At 42.0% G+C, this 20,924-nt stretch overlaps 1 long non-coding RNA gene across 1 annotated transcript in view; it reads right to left on the reverse strand.

Annotated features, from left to right (window-relative positions):
- Positions 1–20,924, reverse strand: part of Gm15270 (predicted gene 15270) — a 264,116-nt gene that overhangs the window by 238,215 nt on the left and 4,977 nt on the right. The window contains exons 2-3 of the long non-coding RNA NR_163910.1: positions 13,281–13,380; positions 10,206–10,255 (exon numbers count right to left, since the gene is read on the reverse strand). This is a non-coding gene — a long non-coding RNA (predicted gene 15270). The remainder of the gene's footprint in view (positions 1–10,205; positions 10,256–13,280; positions 13,381–20,924) is intronic.

The following is a 20,924-nucleotide window of genomic DNA, read 5'->3' on the forward strand; positions in this document are numbered from 1 at the left end:
GCTAAGTCCTTTTGACACTGAACATGAAACAGCAGGATTTGATGTTTGTGCTGCTTGGCTCACTCTTGTTTTGGTCCAGTAGTTTTTCACTCCCTTTCAGACTGATAATGTATATTCTGCACCACTATACACTGGAAGTATGTGACTTGCCTTTTGATTTTACAGATGGCCATAGTTAAGAGACTGTCTTGAGTCTCCAAAGAGGATTTGGACTTCCGACTTCTAAACAGTGTCGAGAGTGAAAGATTATGGGGAAAATTCTGGAGTTGGACTAAATGAAACTGTACTATGATGTGGCCACAAGCCTACACAGCTGGGGGGTGTGATGTGGTGGTTTAAATGTGAATGCTCTGCACAGGCTCAGATGCTGGCACTCTTGGTCCCCAGCTGGCAGCTTGGGTACCTTTAGGATGTATGGCTTTGCTGGAGGAAGTACACCACTAGAGGTAGGCTTTGAGGTTTCAAAAGCCACACCTTATTCCTACTTGTTTCCTCTGCTTTCTGCATGTAAGTCAGGATGTGAGCTCTCAGCTTGCTGCTCCTGTGGCCGAGCCTGCAGTCTCTGCTCCATCATCATGGACTCTAATACTCTAGAACTGCAGTACCAAACAAACCATTTCTTCTAGACGTTTCTTTGGCCATGGTGTTTTATTACAACAATAGAAAAGTAACTGTTACAGGCACACACATGGAGTATGGTAAAAACCTTCTTAACTGATAAGTTCAAACCACCAATATTCTAGGACACTGCTAATGTTTTCGTGAGATCTCTACAGAATCGATTTCTACATATTTAGTTCAGAAACAGACACAGGAACCTGTGCTCATTTTCTATTTGTCTGCATTATGAATGGATAGCAGATTACAAAATCCTACGAGTCATTAATGAAAAATATAAGAATGTCCTCACCTATAACCTAGACATATCACTTGCCCTCTTATCCATAAATACCAAAGATGATTGCACACATTGATATTCCAAAATTAGGCAGAGGAAGCAAATACTTGAGATCTGTGTTCAAGCAAGCCTTTGTAGATGAATAGATGGAACCACGCTCAGCCCAGTTGGTGACTGGTTCTAGTTCTCCCAGTGACACCAGAGTCCTTGAATGGTCACATCTCTTATATAAGATGTCACCACAGACATACTTTAAACCACATCTGCATTACTTACAATACCTAATACAAAGCGAAGGCTATGGCAGATAGTTGGACTACTGTGCAGGGAATAATGATATGTTTTTTTTCAAGTCTGAACATGTTCAGTAAAGACACTGTTTGTTTGCTTGCTTGCTTGTTTGTTTATGGTTGTGGTCAAGCAGTTAAGGATTATTTTTTTAATCAGAGAAGAAATCAAAACCAAAGTCCACTCACTAGAGAAACTCACTAGAGAGAAAAAAAAAAGGACACTCACTAGAGAAAAGTAATGGTGCCCTAAATGCAGATGTATTTTCCCTTTAGTGTTTTCTAGCCCTTACTGGTTGAGTCTGGCTGCAGTACCTATGAACATGGAAGGCCAGCTATGTAGTGACACAAAAAAACTATGTGACTTGTTGAGATGAAGAGCAGAAAGGAACAGGATAATGACATGAGACAGGACTGAGACGTAACCTTCGTGTCGCTGACCTCCTGACCCATCTCTTTGTGGATGCTTGTTAGCCAAGGAGCCAGCCAAACTGACTAATGGTATTCCTGGAAGCCAAGAAACCTGTTGGTTGGTACAATAAGCTAAAAGAGTAGGAGTGTGTGTCACTCAGAACTGGCTCACAACCTATGGATCACAACCTATGTTCCACTATGATTGTGACTGTATTTCTAGGGTAATAGAGAACCTCCAGGATGTTACGGAAGAGCCTTGGCCTTCATAGAGGGTAATTCTGGATCGTGCTTTGGATGGGCAGGGTGAATGAGGACCGCCTTCAGTTATGCTGGTGTGTTCTTCCCCTGCTGCTCCAGCCACCACCTTTTTGCCACAGCTCTCACTCTAGGCTTTATACATTAATACTCCATATGAACACTACTTCTACATTATACTCAGGGCCTGAGGCATGCTTCCTATGAAAACGTTAATCAAGCACAAATACATGTCTTACAATTTGCTTTTATGAGTAGCTTCAAATTTTAGTTGATGGGTCTTTTTTAAAAAGTAATACTGCAGCTGCTATTTGATGACAATCAAGCTTTCCTTCTTCCAGACTGTTGGCAGACTGAAAAGGCATGTGGCATGCTGTTGGGAACACATTCAATGGGTGGGAAAGCCTAGGGTAGCACTGTTGAACTTGAAGCTGAAAACTATGGCTGTGTTTGTCAGGCCTTGAACATACAGAGAAAAAAAGCTGCTGGGCCTTTTGATGAAGATTTGCCTACTGAGGTAATTCTTGGACAGGAGTCAAATTACTCAGAAGAGAAATAAGTTCATGAAGAGCCAAATAAGTACATAGAGGGTTCTCCAAATTCATCAATTATACAACAATGAGCCCCTTAGAATGAGTTATTTCCCAGAGGCAAACTATGCGTTGTTTCATCTTTATTTCCAGAGTCCCAGGCACAGTGCCTGGTGTATGGTAGGCATTCTATAAACACTCATGCAACTGGGCTGAACCACACTGCTTCATGTCCCCTGCAATGGTCCCTTTCACCAGGTAACAGCCACACTTAACCTTGGCTGCTTGGTTATACAGGAGGAGCATCTCCAACCCCCACACCCCACTCCCCAACCTGATCCACTCCCCTAATTCTTATTCTATTGCTCACTCGCCTTCTCAGCCCCACACAAGCTGTAGTTGACACTTGCAGAGCTCACTGATATAAACAATACAGACCATAAACAATAAATTCCAGGGAGGGAAGGACTGTGGACTTTTGTTTTCCAGTCATGCGGTAAATATTGTTTTTGTTGGCTCTCAGTAAATATTTGTTAAAATACTGAGGCAGGAACCCATAATTTTCATGGTTTCCTCTCATGCTAATAATATTCAGAAGGTTTTAAATAATATGAAATAAATTATCCTTCGCATACTCACATAATAATGGGAACTAGAAAAGCAAAATGTTTTGTAAGGCAAGCCATGCAGGCAGGAAACACACTTGCAAGCAGGCACACACATACACATACACACCACACACAGAAACACATATATACACAGGCACATTCAGACACACATATACACACTCAGACACACATATACCTACATACACACATACCACACACACATACACAAAATATACACAAACCAGATAGACACATACCCTCTCACATACAAACACACCACACACACACATACATACACACTCACAAACACATACACACACAAGGCATACCATACACACACATACACCATACACACATATGCGCACATGCATATCATACACTCACACACATACCACACACATATACACACAAACATATACATATCACACACCCACACACAGATATTGACATGCAAACACACACACACCGTACACTCTCTCACACACATTCATTATAGACAGAAGTTACTCTTTATCCTGGAGACCACAGAGAAATGAAAATGTCTGTGGAGAACTATACTGATTTGTAGGCATTTCAAACACTTTCTTTAAAAAGAACAGACAACCCATTAAGTTTAACCTGAGGGAGTTTGTTTTTCTTATTGCTTTTTGTTTTTGACATAAAGTTAAAAACTCAAATACCATCAACTTCCTTATGCTTGACCCAATCACTCAGTCATCCGTAAACAGTTTCTCCTTGGCGCTGCTCTCTGCAGTCTTGGAATGAGAGAAAAAAGACCCCTGTTCTGATCTGAGCTGCAGTACTGGAGAGTAAAGAACGTGGTGAATAATGAGGCTCTTTTCTGGTTACAGAGAAAGAGCAGAAACTGAGACTGGTCACATTTAATCTAATACAGGAACATTTATAGCAAGCCAGAATACAGTATCCAGTTATTCAAGTCAACAACTTAATAAGCAAAATTCCAGAAGAATGATCAAGACAGCAGGGAGATCCAAGACAGTGATTGCTCTCATTCCGAGGGCCTTGTTTATGAAGTAACCACCTTGTTACAGAGCAGACACAGCACAAAACGATGCAAGAGAGACAGCCACAGCCCCTGCTGTCAACAATACACAAACAGGGATTCCCCAATCCAGCCCTGCACCCCCTCAGCCTGTACCAGAAACAGCAGCCCTGAGCAGAGCAATAAGGGCGCTCACTTTGACCCAAAAGGAATAACCCCACTTCATAATCAGGGTCCTTGGGGACCATGCTCTCTGCCAAGTTAGGTATCAATAAGTAAGAACAAATTAATAATCACTCCATTGATACAAAAGGGAGATCTGAAATGGTGGGTTAAGCACGGCACTGACGGCTTCCTTCCTTCCTTCCTTCCTTACTTCCTTCCTTCCTTCCTTTCTTTCTTTCTTTCTTTCTTTCTTTCTTATTTATTAATCATTTTATTCCTTTACATTTCAAATGATATCCCCCTTCTTAGTTTCCCCTCCACAACTCCCCATCCCATCTCCTCTCCGTTTTGCCTCTATGAGGTGCTCCTCCACCCACTCACCTACTCTTGCCTCACCATTTCTAGCATCCCCCTGCCAGGAGAATGATCAAGACAAGCAGAGACCTCCACAGGACCAAGGGTTTCCCTTCCCATTAATGCCAGACAAGGCCCTCCTCTGCTACATATGCAGCTGGAGCCATGGGTCCCTCCATGCGTGCAATTTGGCTGGTGTTTTTCTCCCTGGGATCTCTAGGTGGTTCAGTCCAGCCACCTAGCTCAAAATTTTTAACCCAGAATTGTTTCTGTCTAAAGGGAATGAAGGGACAAAAAATGGAGCAGAGACTGAAGGAAAGGCCACCCAGAGACCACTCTACCTAGGGATTCATCCCATCTGCAGACACCAAACTCAGACACTATTGTTGATGTCAAGAAGAGCTTCGTGGCAGGAGCCTAGTATGGCTGTACCCTTAGAGGCTCTGCCAGCACCTAACTAATACAGATGCAGATACTCACAGCACCATTGGGCTGAGCCCAGGGACCTCAATGGAAGAGTTAGGGGAAGGGCTGAAGGAACAGAAAGGGATTGCACCACCATAGTAAGAACAATACTATCAACTAACCGATGGCTTGCTCTCATTTCCCTTCCTCAGCTTTGATTGTTTAAGCTTTCAAGGCTGTCATTCCACTATGTATTACCCAGGGAATGTAATATGATTTTATATACAATTTAATCTAGCCTCATCCCAGAGCAAAACTGCAAACAAGAACAACAAATGAGCCGACAACAGCAAGGCACCTAGACAAAGGCTGAGGAAGGAGGGTCACCATAATTCGGAGGCATCAGAAGAAACTAGCCAACTCTCTGATTCAAATAGACAAGTTTCTGGGGGTTTACAAAGGAGAAGAGAGACCCATAGAAGAATAAGCAGGCTCTTACAAGCTGGACAAAGCTAAGATCCAAGTCCCAAGGGAATGAAATGTAAACACCAAAATGAACATCTGGGTCAGAGTCACATTTCCTTCTCTTGGTCCAATAGTACAAGCCTGAAGATCATCGTTATTATACAAGCCTGGGATCTCCGAGACCCTAAGGGCTACAGAAAGCTGCCCAGTCACTGAGAAGCATAAATTATACAAAAGATGAATTTGTATGTGTGCATGCATGCGCATATGTGCACATGTGTGTGCATGTGCCTGTGTTATTGGTTTATCATAATGAAAAGATAGAATATAAAAAGGTGTTTACCTTGCCCTTACCCAACATGAGCTGGAGGTGGGTTAGAAGGAAAAGTCTCCAAATCCAGCTTAGTTGTCACAGAGAGGCTAGGTTGCAAATGTGCTGTGCTCTACAACAGATGCAAAGGCAGTTAATGCCTCGGTCTGGAAGCCTTGACGCCGGGTTGCTCATCACTGATCATAAAGGGACTGAAGGCAACTAGAGTTATCCAAGAGTCCCCAAACTGTCTACGTATAATTTCCTGAGTGCTTTGACCAATTATCTATCTGGTCGCCACAGGCAGTGGTTCCTTGTAATGTCAGAATCATCCTGCCAGAAGTGTGAACTATGGCTTTAATCCCAGAACTTGGGGGGTAGAAGTTACAGACCTCTTTTGGGTTCAAGGTTGATCTAATCTATATAGAGTTCTACTTCAGCAAGGGCTGCATAATGAAACCCTGTCCCAAATAACAAACAAAAAAAGCTAAGGATGTATGGAGAGGCTCCCTGTAACAGTGGTTCTCAACCTTCCTAACATCTCTGGCTTACCTATGAGCTCTCTATGATCTTCTATGCCCAGGACCCAAACACAGAGAACGGTGCCACCCATGATGGGCTACGTCTTATCTAGCCAACCCACAGAGGCACATGCATAGACAAACCTGCTCTAGAGAGTTCTTCACTCAGACTCTCTTCCCTAGGAATTCTAGATCATTTCAGGTTAAATGTTAAAGCTAGCCATTCCACCTTCATAAGTAAATCTGCCATACTTCTAACCTTTCCTTAAGACCCCACGAGGCTGCAGCCATAGTGTATTCTTCCTTCCCAAAAGCATCAGGGTGGGCCTCCAGCCAATGTATAGGAATTCCATGCAATTTCAATTTCAATTTAAATCTATAACAAGATGTGTGGTAGCTGAAAAATAAGTCCCCATGTTTCAAATTACCAAGATACTGGGATTTTTTAAAATCTGATTTCTGCCTAACTTCCTACCATTGGAAAAGCTCAGGGACTTTTAATACAGCAGGAGGGCGGGAAAGTGAGTGTCAGCCAATCAAAGAACGGAAAGGAAAAAGGAGAAGAGAAGACAGGAGAAAGCGCAATGAGCAGAGACCTGCCCCTGAGTCAAGCAGCTCTGAAGTGAAAACCAGAACAAGAACAGACAGGGAACTAAACCATGACCCATCAGTGCTCTAGAAGTCTGCACTGTTTCCTTCAGGAGGAGAACTTGATCCAGGCAGTTCTCTCCTCCAGGATCCTGTTCTCCATTCTCTCTTCAACAGTTGTCAAGTTTAAGTGAAGAGCTTCAGTGTTTAAGGAAAGCATACTACCCTGTTAAATTTAAAGTTAAAATAATAAGCTCCCCATCTTCCAGATTGCCTTGAAAAGACAAATGTTTTGTACCTGTGCAGGAACTAACAGGGTCTGTGCCTGTTTGCCGACGTATCAAGTGGTCTGGACAGATGTGACTCACCAAGAGCAGTAGGGGCTCTCTTTCCAGAGAACCGTGGCCTTAGAGGTTGTGTGGTATACCGTGTACCTGTGGTGGGTAATGCTTTTTTTTTTTTTCATTCTGCTTCTATATTTTTTTGACCCATCTTATAGATCAAAACTTCTATATTCTGATGAACACAACCACATGTGCAAGATGTTCCAGATCTTTAATGCTAAGTAATCTAGCTCCATTCTAGAATATCTGCTTGATTATTTCAATGCTCTGAAGTTCTTCGTCTTGTGTACTTTTGTCCATTATTTTCTCTGTCTTCTTCTGTTAATCAGAGACATGATTAAGTCTTTATCTAAAAACCATCATATCTATGCCGTCTGTGGGATTGTTGTCTCTTTAAATCCAAGATTCTAGTCATGCCTTCCTGTTTTATAGCATATGTTGAAATTTTTAATTTAACATTAAATGACATGGGTATAAAGTCATGAGGCAATGAATAATATCTTCCTCATAAATATGGGGGCTAAGTTTTCTTCTGACAGAAAATATGTACTGTGACAACTTTAATTCCCCGTTCCCTAGGACCCACATGGTCCCTAGCCCTAGAACTTGCTAACATGGTCTTTACTGACAGCCTGCGGCTATATACCAATGCCATCTCCTTCAGCACTGCTGGAAGTCCTATGCCCTTCCCCAACACTATGTGGATGCAAAAGCCTCCAGTCAGCTTTTCTACAGTCCAGATAATGGTCTGTGCTCTGTGCTGGGTTTCTTGAGGTTTCTTGGCCTAAGAAATCTGCCTATGTGTACAGCCTCATGCTAATCAAAGTGGAGAAGGGAAGGTGGAAACTGAAGAGTCAAAGGCTAGAGTGTCATGCCTGATGGGGCGAGACGCAATCAGAAGAGAACAGCAGAGTGCTGGTGCAGCAACTGCTTCACCCACTTTCCACCTGGATCTACGCCTTTGCACAAAGCGCATCCTCCTAGGAAGCCGGCTTCCTCACACAGGAAGAAGAGCAGAGCTCCTGCTGCAGAGCCCTGGATACAATTCCAGGGTGCCGAATGCAGCCCCATTCCTCCTTACAACAACCTCAGCAGTGACTCTTAGTTCTTGAACAAGACGCCATCTGTACAGTAGGTACCATTGTTAGACATTTAGAAAGTGTCTACAACCCTAAAGACTTTGCCTGCCAACCTTTTACACAGACTCGGAAGTGAGAAGGCACCCATGACTACAAATGTCGGGGAGACATTTGAATGTGACTTCTCAAGCTCTTCACATGTGCTTAGTGAATCTGTGTCTTAAACTCACTTACTCAGAGTGGATCATGAGGAATGTCGCCTAAGAATCACTGTCATACTGTAAGGGCCTCTTACTTTATTCTTTAAAGTGTAATTGCTAAGTAATTTAATTACACCGATGTGTGTGTGTGGTTGTGTTAAATACTGTTATTTTCCTTTCTTTTCCATGATCCTTATCATAACCTAACAGTATGCATGGGAGGTCACAGGCACACTGTGATGCCTCTCCTAGGAAGTGAACTCATTCATTCATTCATTCATTCATTCACTCATTCATTCATTTCATCGACCCCCCAAGAGATCAGACTCCAAAACTGGGCATGGATCCTGAGTTAAGCATAAAATCAACGGCCAACTAACATGGCAGGAATGTGTCCAGCTAAGGTGTTCTGCTTCCTAAGCATAAAAACGCCAAGTCCGAATTCAACCCAATCTCCTCCATTTATTTCCCTCTTCTTCACAGGCTATTTCTCTAGGTAACTAAGACAAGAGTGTATAAAAGACACTGAAGAAGGGAGAAAAGGAATAGAGGGAAGAAAAGGGAAAGGGGAAGAGAAGAAGAAAAAGAGTCAGAAAACATCAAAGGAAGGGAGGAAAGGAAAAATGACCAGGGGGAAGGGCAGGGGGCAGGGCTAGGAGAAAAGAGAACATGGAAGACCAAAGCTCGGAAGTCAACAGACAGTGCAGGGACAGCTCAGCACTGCATTCTAAATATATACTTACACTGCATTTTAAATATATACTCCTAGAGTTAAAGGGAAAAAAAAACCCTAATTTTTCTAGATGGAAACTCAAAGGTGGCCATAATTTCTATTATACTGCCATAAACTGGGGTGAGGGGAGGGGCCAAGGAAAAGGAGAGAGATATTGTGGGGGGAGAGAGAGAGGGGGGGAGGGAGAGGGAGAGAGAGGGAGAGACAGACAGAGAGAGAGAGCACTAAGGCAGTTTAGAGCAGGTTCCTTGCAGCCGGCTTTTCCTGCAGATAGTAGCAGGGCAGACGTTGTGTCCTGTTTGACCCTTCTTCATAGCTCTCCAGCTTCCTGCAGACAGAGCACAGCAAATAACCTGCAGAGGCCACAGGGTCCGTGCTTAGAGGTACCAGTTAGGCCAGAGTGATGCTGCATGCCTTAACTGTAAGCATTCCAGACACAGAGAGACAGGCTGCGTGTTCAAAGCTGGCTTGCCTATGTAGGAAGGTCTCAAAAGCAGAGAAAAGAACTGCCCCAATCTGGGTCATGTAATTTCATTAATTTTATAGGACAGATACCTTAACTCTTGATCTAAAAAAAAAATGAATGAGACTAAAATGTGCAAATGTTTGTTTTTGCTGGCTATGTCCAATGAATATCTAGGTTACAGTATCTGAAACAGCAGGATCATTTCAGTCTGAGAGAGTTCCTGAATTTTTACAAGCATCCCTACCACCGCCGCACGTGTGTGTATGTGTGTGTGTGTGTGTGTGTGTGTGTGTGTGTGTGTGTTGCATATATGTGTGCTCACACATGTTCTCTTATGTGTATACATACAAAGGACAGAGGTTGATCTCATGCCTCTCCCTCAGTCTGTATTTTACTGAACCCAGGACTTGCCACTGCGGCAGAAATAGCTCACCAGCAAACCCAGGAATTTGCTTGTCTCTGCCCCCACAGGATTGGGTTACAATCCAGCACTATCAAGCCTGGATCTGAACCCAGGTCCATATGCTGGAGCAGCAATCACTTTACCCCCTGAGCCCAGCCCTGTTCCTTTCTTTCTTACCTTGAGGTTATCAGAGCAGGAAGCCACACCCCATCGGCGCTGTCTTCCACCTGAAACCCAAGTTCACAGTGTTACTTTCAAAATCAGAGAGAAAGCTCTCAACAATATGCTGTTAGTTTTTTGTGAGGAGAAGTGTGAGTTCAACTTTGTATTTTTTAATTATTATTTTTAAAATATGATTTAAATATTAGCCCGCAGATCAAATGAGTGGACAGTTAAAGGACAAGGACATCAATGCCAGTGAATTTTCAGTCTGCTTGGCTCTCAGTTTGATGTTCCCCACGTCCGTGAGTGCTTGTCATGAGTACACTGAACAGAGACTCTGTACTGTTTAACCCTTTCATCTTCTGTTTCAATTCTTGGTTCTCTCACTTCTTTGATGACAGCAACCCACCTTCCTGACACTGCACAGTTACAAGGGTCGCTCTCATAATATGCTCAGTGAAGGAACTCCACTGATTTCATGTATGTGTAAATACATCCGAAAAAAAGACAAGCTACTGGAGCCTGGACTATGTGGTGTGTTACAAAAAGGAAGTGAGACATTGTCCTGAAAACAAGGTGGAGAAGGAGAGCCAGCCTGGAAAATTGTCTACTGACCTCCACAGGCACACCTTGACTTTCATGCATAGCCCCAACTGATGGTGGTGATGATGATGGTGGTGGTGGTGATGGTGGTGGTGGTGGTGGTGGTGATGGTGATGATGGTGGTGGTGGTGATAATGATGATGATTTTTTAAATTTTTTTGTGATTTTATGATCAAACGATTCTACTAGCACTAAGCAGTGTACCTTAGTCTTTAAACTTACATATAACTTGTACTCTCACTATCTGGAGTTCGAGAAATAGATCTGATAGAGGTTGCTTTAATCTAAAGGAAGACACCGTTCTGTGTGTTAGAGGAAAGAAACTTTATATCCAAGATAAATTCCATGTATGCCAATTCATACTACCACTCAAAGCATATGATAGAGACATGGAGACAATAAGAACAACCCCAAGCTCAGCCTAAGGAGTTCTGGGAACTAAAAATAACTCATGGTATCTCTTGAGACAAACCCCAGTGTTCTGAGTCACTCGTCTCCTATCTCAGTTTTATATTTAACCCTCTTTCAAATGGCATTCCAGGGATGAGATGATGCCATTGCTGGCAGGATGTGATGATGTCATCGTTGCTGTTCCGTGAGGATGTGTTAGCTGCCTCCCCTTGTTGCACAATTGCTATGTAACCTTATATGTAAATTTGGGATATTCTGAAAAGTGTTGGAGGAGACTGAAAATTCATAATCAAGTAAATAAGATACTGCTGTAGCTTGTATTCTACTTGTTATGAACAACACAACTAAGGTCTGTATTGTGTGTGTGTATCTGTGTCTGTGTGTATGTTTCTCTGTGTGTATGTTTCTCTGTATGTATGTCTCTGTGTGTGTATGTATGTATGTGTATGTGTCTGCCCCTGTGTGTTGTATGCATGTAGAACATTCACATTAATGTGTGGATACATGCTGTCTGTGTACATGCAGAGACCAGAACAGAACACCCCATGTCTTCTGTCTCCCTCTCTTTATGCTTTAAGACACAGTCTCTCACTGTACTGCAAGCTTGTCCTTTGGGCAGACTGGGTCATGCAGCCATGCCTGGATGTAAGGTACCTGATCTGAGATCCTTGTGCCTGCCGAGCAAGTCTCCTACTCACTGAACCATTTATGTAGACCTGTGTTTTCAAAACAACTTATTTTTTTTAATGAATCAGTATTTATTTCAATTTCAAAAATAATGATCTACTACTTATTTTGTTCTGGGAATATCAGAAAATGTTTTCTTAGTTGAGCAAACTATCAGTTCACTATTATTTTATACTTTCAATGAGCCCTGTACCTTCATTAACATGAAGATTTAATTTGATTTTTAAACTTAGGCCTCCACCGTATGAATAATAAGGTAGTAACATTTGTATGGGTTTGGAGAAAGGAGAATATACATTATTAACTGGCAAAATTTCTTCCAAGTAAGCTTAGCCATCAAAAAATGTGATTTTATTATATGGTTAAACAAAAATGCACATTATACTGTGGCAACAATTGTTCCTGAGTTTAGGCTTTCTGCTTTATATTTTCCTAGCACTATAATTTACTATAAATGATAATAAATCTCTTGTGACAAGGCGCTATATTTTATTGTTTGCTTGAAGAATTGTGTGCTCATTCACATACTGGCTTATCAAAAACACTAAGTAGGTATTTAAATTTTCAGAAAATTCATGCTTTGTTCATCTTGACATACATATGCCCTAACAAATGAAGAGACAACCACATGGTCACTACTTTACACAGAGGGTCACTACTTTACACAGAGTGTCACAGTGTCTGGGAAGCCAATGAATTGGGGGTATGTAGAGGTCTGGAAAGATCCCCAGGGTCCACGCTCACCTGTTGTGTGATGTTTTCTCCACAGCCCTGACCCTGCATCTGTGAAAGGGAAGTAGCCTTGTGAGGTTGGGCAAAAGTCTCACAGTGAACCTATGCAGCCACTCTTGTGAGAGTGTCAGCCACTGCAAGCAGAGCATCTCCCAAGTTGTGAGACAAGGAAGGTTTCCAATTGGGAAAGTTCTGGAGTTAGACAGTTTCTGTTTCTCTTTTGATGTGCACCTCAGGCATAAGTCGCCTCTCAGCAACCTTAAACAGTGTTCTTGATAACCTTATGCATGAACTGCTTTCATGGTATGGAATTTTCCACTTGTTCCTACCATGTCAGTGCTTACCAATTTCAGGTTTGGCAGTACACTGGACTTGTGATTTTTCAGATCAGAGATGATTAACCTTCATCCTCACACAAATGAACACAACTCTTATAGGTTTCAGAGAGGCCGATGTTGTGGCCAATCCTGTCTTCCTCTAGAAGAGGTGGTCAAAGGGAAACATGAGTGTCTGTACTACATGAGGAAGCCAGCCACCAAGGGGGAGCAGCTGTTTCCTGAAGCTTACAGGGCTTCTGGGAAAGTTGTGGGATGTGGAAAGCTGTGGAAAGACTGTGGTCAGAGGCTCCCATGAGTCTGCGCACTGAGACCCACCCACCTTGTATACTCTGAAGGGGGTGGTCTCATGTTTCCGCTGAATGATCTCCAAGGTCCCTATGATCTGCTGTCTTCACACACAGTGCATATTGCACAGGGTTCTGAAAAACAAAACACTCAATAGAAAGCAAAGATCTGCCATTAAAAACAAGTACTCACAGTAGAAGTAGCTTAAAATGATAATATGCATTCTGACTTAGATTCGCCGGTGCATTTTTTACATTTTCAATTTTTACTTCCTTTTATGTCATCTTTTGTCTCTGAGCTGTTATAATTTTGGTGATTTTTTTTCCCACTTAACTTTCTGAGCACACTGTTAAAATGACTACTGGACTATTATTCAAAGCCAAGTGCCTGACCACACCATTATTGACGATGCATTTGCTCTACTGATACCCAAAACATGCTCATCAAGTGGCATCAATACACGCAGCACAGAGGTTCTTCCAGGGATAGTGGGAGGAGCAGCTCAGCTCTGCCCTTATTGGGTTCCAAGTAATGAGGCATAAAGACCAATGTCATCTGGCTACAGAAAAGCTCTGAGACGATCAGTCAGGAAGACACAGAAAGAGAGTACCTGGGAGCTGCAGAACAGATGAGGGTGGGCAGCTTGGCCAGCAACATAGAGATGGGAGGGAGATTTTAGTAGAAATCACCATTAGATAAACAGTCTTGCATTAATAAAGGGATGCACCTTTTACCGAGAGGAAGAATGAGCACAGGAATCTGTGGGACACTAATAACTTGAAGTATTCTGCTTAGATCTTAGACCTCATCACCTGGCAAGTACAGACACAGTACAGTCTCATTACTTTAGAAAAGGTACCATAGGGTCCTTGAAATCTATGAATCAGGCATGAGAGACCTGGTAAGAACACGGTGTCACCAGCGATCTGTCCTTGTGATGTGATCTCCATAGGTCATAGCCCCCGAATCAGAATGTTAAAATTCTCAGTATAAATTCTTTATAACTGTTGACATTTATTGAATACAACACATCACAGCAGGAGCTGTGAAGAACCATAAGGAATATGATGTCTTCCCTCAGGAATGTTATATTGGTTCAATATGTATTTGTTGTGCTTTGTGTTATTGTCCTAAACACATAGAATTTTGCAAATTATACAAAGAAAAATTATTAGATATCATTCACTTAATCAAGAAAAAAAACAAATAAACATTACTAGTCTGCATTGGAAATGTAACTGAAATAAATACCTTAAAAAAAAGTAGAAATAAAAATAATAATTTAAATAAATAAATAAATAAAATAAAGTTAAACACACACACAGGAATGTGCATATATATAGTGATTAAAGGACAGAAAATACCCTACCTAAATGAATTAAAAATGAAAGCAATAGCTCGGTGCACCTTTCCCACCAAAGGGATACAACTATCTCTTGTGAGGATATGCCAGTGCCTGGCAAATACAGAAGTGGATGCTCATAGTCATCTATTGGATGGAACACAGGGCCCCCAATGAAGGAGCTTGAAAAAGTACCTAAGGAGCTGAAGGGATCTGCAACCCTATAGGAGGAAGAACAATATGAACTAACCAGTATCCCCCAGAGCTCTTGTCTCTAGCTGCATATGTAGCACAGGATGGCCTAGTCAGCCATCAATGTGAGGAGAGGCTCTTGGTCTTGCAAAGATTATATGCCCCAGTACAGGGGAATGCCAGGAGTGGGTAGGTTGGGATCTGGGCGTGGGGAGGGTATAGGGGACTTTTGGAGAGGAAACTATGAAAGGGGATAACATTTGAAATATAAATGAAGAAAATATCCAATAAAAAATAGTATACAATGCGTTATAGTTGGAAAAAAACCAGTTTCAACACAGACGCTACAGAGAAAAAAAATAATTGATCTTGAATGTCTGAGTTTTCAACTCTGTGCTATTTTTTAAAAGTGTTTCTTTTATTAGACATATTAGCCTATATCATAACTGTGTTTTTACGAAGAAAACAAGAATGTTTTGCTCAATAGATGCCATGTTCTAAAAAAAAGAAAGAAAGAAGTAGATTGGACCTATAAATAGAAGGTAGAGTAAAAGCAGGGTTCATTTTCTGGCTCAGGTACCCCAGGCCCTTCCTCATGCTTCCCATAGGCTTCCATTCCTAAATCTTGGATGAGTGCTCTGCTTTCCATTCGTAAGGTCTGGGATGCGTGCTCTGCTTTCCATTTGTAATGTCTGGGATGCCTTCTCTGCTTCCCTCTTTCTCTTCCAGCAGCATCCATGAGGAACCCAGGTCAGCCAATTGTATGTTGGTCACTTCCCCATGGTCTCTCACCATGCACTCAGCTCTCTCCTCTCAGGTACCACATGCAGACACCCCCACTGACAGACAGTGAGTGCATAGTCCATGCATGGGAGCACTCAGCGCTCCATGTTCAGGCTCACGACCCATTCTACAGCATTGGTAAAATTCATTCAGAGCTTTCAGCGTTCTATGGCTCCCCAGCTCATACAACTATGAACGTCATTTATTTATTCTCAGAACACATTTCTGGCTTCTGCAAACACATCAGAGTCTTCTTGCAAGCAAGCTCCAGGTGACTGCTCATATTCCACCATATGTTAACACAACACTAGAAATAAACTGCCCAAAACACTGTGAATTATCTTTGTTATTCAGAGGTACACAAGAATAAATTTCTAGCTTTCCATTTGGTTCTTTGGAATGGGTTTAGCAATCTGAGAGAATTTCACACTGAAATATTCTTACACCTAAACCTTGAGGACCCTGACAATTATTTTTAAAAATTCCATCAGCCCGTCAGTCAGTCCGAAACTTTCCTTAAACATGTACTAGTGACATTATCCACTTTAGAACTAGTCACTTTGGTATGTGACAGCTTGAGTTACATAAGCACTGTGTTCTCCAGTGTTTGGAGAAGCACAAACTTACCAGGTGTGAACACAAAGCCCCCGAGACAGTTTATTTCATGCAATCGATCAATAAACACAAATGCCTCCAGACTGATATGTGGTGTTGCAAAGCACCATAGTTCCTAAGACCTTAAAGTATGTGTTCTTAGCCAGATATAGACTATTCATAGAATAATGTAAGGTTCAAGCTAGTTCCCAAACTTTATATAAGGAATGCACTGAGTGGTAGATTTGTTTATACTCAGTGCTATGTGAAACGTTATTCATAACTTCTCAGAAATCAGCTTCCAATAAATACCTTAAGTTATTTAAAAACTTTTCCAAAGGGCAGTGGTTTCTCAGGAAGCTCCTCTGTGGTCTTTCATATCTTGAAACTGATGAAAATTTTCTACCTGATTCCCTCCAAATCTTCAAAACTTTCAAAAAGATTTTGCCTCATAACGATCTTCTATATATCCCAGTCTGTTTAAAAACATCATAAAAGGCTGTTGGGTCATGTTTTATCCTAAAGCTACGCAGGAAGTTTTAAATGCTACAAGTATTATATCAGAATATCACAAAATATTGATGTGAATGAAAAATAGTACACATTGGCAAATGCTGGACCTGACAGAATGGTTTGTAATACAAAATAAGACAATAGATTTTACAAATGGGAGAGTGTGTGAAAACACATATATACAAAGACACACAGACACATGCACACATGACATGGACACTGACACTGACTGACACTGGTGACACACACACTCACCGCAGAACTGTCCAGCCACTAAGGGCAACTAGATTCTGCCACTTGGAAAACAATGGCTGATAATGATAATCGGGTGATAAAGATAATAGTATTAAGCTAAATAAGCCAGACTCATAAAAATAATGTGATATTTCTCTCACATACAGAATCTAGACTCATGGTAACTACTTAAAAAGAGGAAGGAACCATTAAAAGAGGATGAGATGGTGAGATTTTTTGGTTTTGTGGTACTGGGGCTTGATCCTGGGATTTTATGCTAGATGTCTTGGTTATTTTATTGTTGTGATAAGATACCACCATAAGGTAACCTACAAAAGAGTTTGTAGGGGCCTTGTGGCTTCAGAGGGTGAGTCCATGACCATCATGACAGGGATCAAGGCACCAGGTAAGCAGGGGTGGTACTGGGGCAATAGCTGAGAGCTTATATCTTGATATGGCAATCATAAAGCAGAGAGCTAAGAGAGAATCTTGGAAAGGTGTAAGGCTTTAACACATCTATTCCAACAAGACCACACCTCTTAATACTTCTCAAACAGTTCCACCAAACTGGGAACCAAGCATTCCAGTCTGTTAGCCTATGGGGGCCATTCTCATCCAAACCACCAGATAGGATAAGTGCTCTACCACTGAGTCTCATCTCCAGCCGATGGAGAAGCATTAAAAATGATAAGATTAAAAATCCACTACATATACAGTTACACTATCATAATGAAGCCCAGAGTTTTGTAAAGTGAGCATAGATTAGCAAAAATAACTAGATTAAAAATAATAGATAGCTGATAGACAGACAGACAGATAGACAGACAGACAGATAGATCTATGTAAGACATTCTGTACTGCTAAGAGCACACATGAACTAAGAAAAAGCAGGGAACCATCAACAATACAGCAGTTGGGGACTACAACTGAGGATGAAAAAACAAGCTCAGCAGAAGGACATGAGTGCACAGAGGGACCAAAGGAGAAGTCAGGGTTGGTGAACCTGAACTCTAATACCATCACAGTAGGATCAAGTCACCACAGATCTAAACAGACTGTGATGGGGTGGCTGTGGAGAGGTAGTTTGGTGGCAATTTGCAGTATGACAATGTAAACATGATTATTTGGAGATAGTAAATCTAAGGTCTCTCTGAGTACCTACATGTGTGTGCCACTGTGGTGTATGGTGTATGGATTTTAACAGCATCTAAATCAATGTTTCTCAACCTGTGAGACATGACCCTTTTGAAGGGTCTCATATCAGATGTTTATATTCATAACAGTAGCAAAATTACAGTTATGAAGTAGCAACAAAAATAATTTTATGGTGGGGGTCTGTGAAGAACTGTACTGAAGGGTCACAGTATTAGGAAGGTTGAGAACCACTGGTCTAAAGAAATGTGAGGACAAAAGAGAAGACAGCTTTGCTGGAGGGGTCTCTTTTAGGTAAGAGAGCATGCGTATGTCCATGAGTCAAAAAACAGCACCTAGTAGAGAAAGATGAATTAAGAAGCACGAGGGAAAGAACAAGCATCATTTTACAGGAGACAGGAGGATGCCCTATCCAAAGTACAAGGTGTCTGTGCGAAGTGTTCAGGATGGTAATTACTAGATACACGTGGCCACTGGGCAGTCATAGTGTAACTGAGGAAAGGAACGTTTCATTTTGATTCTTTAAAGTGTATTTATTTATTCATCAAGAGGTTTCACTGAGAAGTCCTGCCCTGGAAGTTGGTAGGCCCTGGATTCAATACATTGCTGCTACCTTGATGTTTCCTGAACTACACGTGTGTGTGTGTGTGTGTGTGTGTGTGTGTGTGTGTGTGAGAGAGAGAGAGAGAGAGAGAGAGAGAGAGAGAGGGAGGGAGAGAGGGAGAGGAAGGGAGGGAGGGAGAGGAAGGGAGGGAGGGAGAGACAGAGAGGGAGAGACAGAGAGAACCTAAGATTTCCCCGAACTCTTACCACTTACTGTGGACCAAAAAAAAAAAAAAAAAAAAAAAGGCTTCCAGATACCATTTCTGCTCAGCATAAGACCTTTTTCCTTTCTTGGAAAGTTGGCTGTAAAAGCATGAGCAAAGTAAGTGTTTGGAGCTCTGGAGTCCACTTGAGATTAAGACCAGGTTTTGGGGAGTAAAATGAGAACACATGAGAGACAGATGCTGTACCACCATCCTGTGTTCCCCCTTCTGACAACTACTTCAGAAGCTGGCCAGGAAAAATCGACTTGACTGGTATGGGAGGGACTGGCCTGGAAAGTGGTCAAAGCCAGAATGGGATCATTTGACTGCGGCAGTGCCCGGTCCTACTGCAAAGTAAGAGTGCTTCAATGTCTATCTGACGCTGGCAGGAAGTGTGCTTGCTCACCTAGTGGGTTGGAAACAAACTGATGGAAACCCAGGAATCAGCTACATATGGAAACAGCAGTACAAAATGGGATCAAGAAAAACCAGCATAGACGTGTTAAAAATGTGATGAAACCAGTCCAAGAGATCCGTTTGGGCAAAATTAGCATTTATTGTTTACATGGAAGAAAGACCTTCATGGTAGGATATGTTCAGACATTAGTAAGTCCACGATTAGATGAAATTTAATGCTACAGTTGTTAACTTCCTCACACAGGCATGAGTCACTGAGAAAATTCCCTTGTTATGAGCCTGCCATTCCTAGACGACACGCTCAAACCTTGCCACACACAGTTACCGCAGAGATCATTCCATTAACAACATGAACCGAGACATGGTTCAAAGCCAATCACTCCACACCCAAAGGGGAGCGGGCAGAAGCTTCGAAGTCAACTCTGCATTCAGGGTACCTAGTTTAAGGAAAGTGCATTTTCAACTAAGACAGGCTCATAAAATACACTTGGTAGCATCTATGACGACACCCTAAGGCTTGTCTATTGAGGGCCACTCACGACAAGCCCATGGTTACCGTGGGTATCACTTTGGTGTGGGTAGCCTGCTGCCCTCTTTCATATTTATTCATAATGGCAGCTTATCAGTGAATGGTTTTTTAAGAGCTTTTTACGATGTCTGTGGTTGGTCCCATTCTCAGCCTAAACAAGACAGCACAGTGTTGGGCATGGACCTTCCCAACGTGGGATAAAGCTGATGTCACAGCAGAGCACACCCTGACGTGAGCCTCTGGGACCCAGCCATCATCTTAAGTCATCTTAAGTCCTGGTTGAGGGCATTGGTTCATCTGTGGGTAAGAAGCAACATGTCATCCCAACCACACAACTTAACTGGTGACGATGGAAATAAATATATCTTTAAGTCCAAATTTCTCTTCTAATTTAGACCAGTAACCATTATCTTTTGACTTCACGTTTATCAGAGTATAATATCAGGAACAGAGTATCATGCTAGCGTGGCTGAGGTGTTTTACATGTCTCTCTGGAAGTGTGTTTCAAAAGTCTAAGAGAACCTGAGATAACTATCTAAAGGGCAGACACTGCATATAGAATGAGACGAAACGCAAGTCTGGAAGCAAAGACAAGGGTACTGTTTTTAGAAAAGCCAAATTCAACTTCACACATTCCTGTGCCACCTCTAGCTACAGTCACGTTATGTGAACATCCTTGCACCTTAATTCCCATCCCTATAAACTGGGAAGAATAATACCTCCTAGGATTACAGTGAAGCTGAAGTAAGAGGCTGTATGTAGAGAGCCAGGTGTTGGACTTCCCTATAACCATAGCACCTCTGGACCCTACAGCCAGAGGAGCCTGGGCTATGTAGCCAGCTTGGGCTACGTAACTAAACTAAATCAACAGTACAAGTAAAGAGCTTTGTGAATGTGTGACATCTAGTCCACGCACCTTGGAGCTTTAAGGAGTATTCTAGTTACGTTGATCAAATAAAATCTGAATCATGTGTTTGAATAACAAAAGAAACAAAGCACCAGGCAGCCCTTCCCTTGCTTAGCATCTGATATGCCTGTTTAAGCAGAAAGCTGTTTTCTTCTTTTCATATGGTAATAGCTTTGATCTAGGAGATAAGATACCTTCTCTGAAAGCCT

Source organism: Mus musculus, chromosome 10 (genome assembly GCF_000001635.26).
Source record: "Mus musculus strain C57BL/6J chromosome 10, GRCm38.p6 C57BL/6J".
Taxonomy (NCBI): Eukaryota; Metazoa; Chordata; class Mammalia; order Rodentia; family Muridae; genus Mus; species Mus musculus.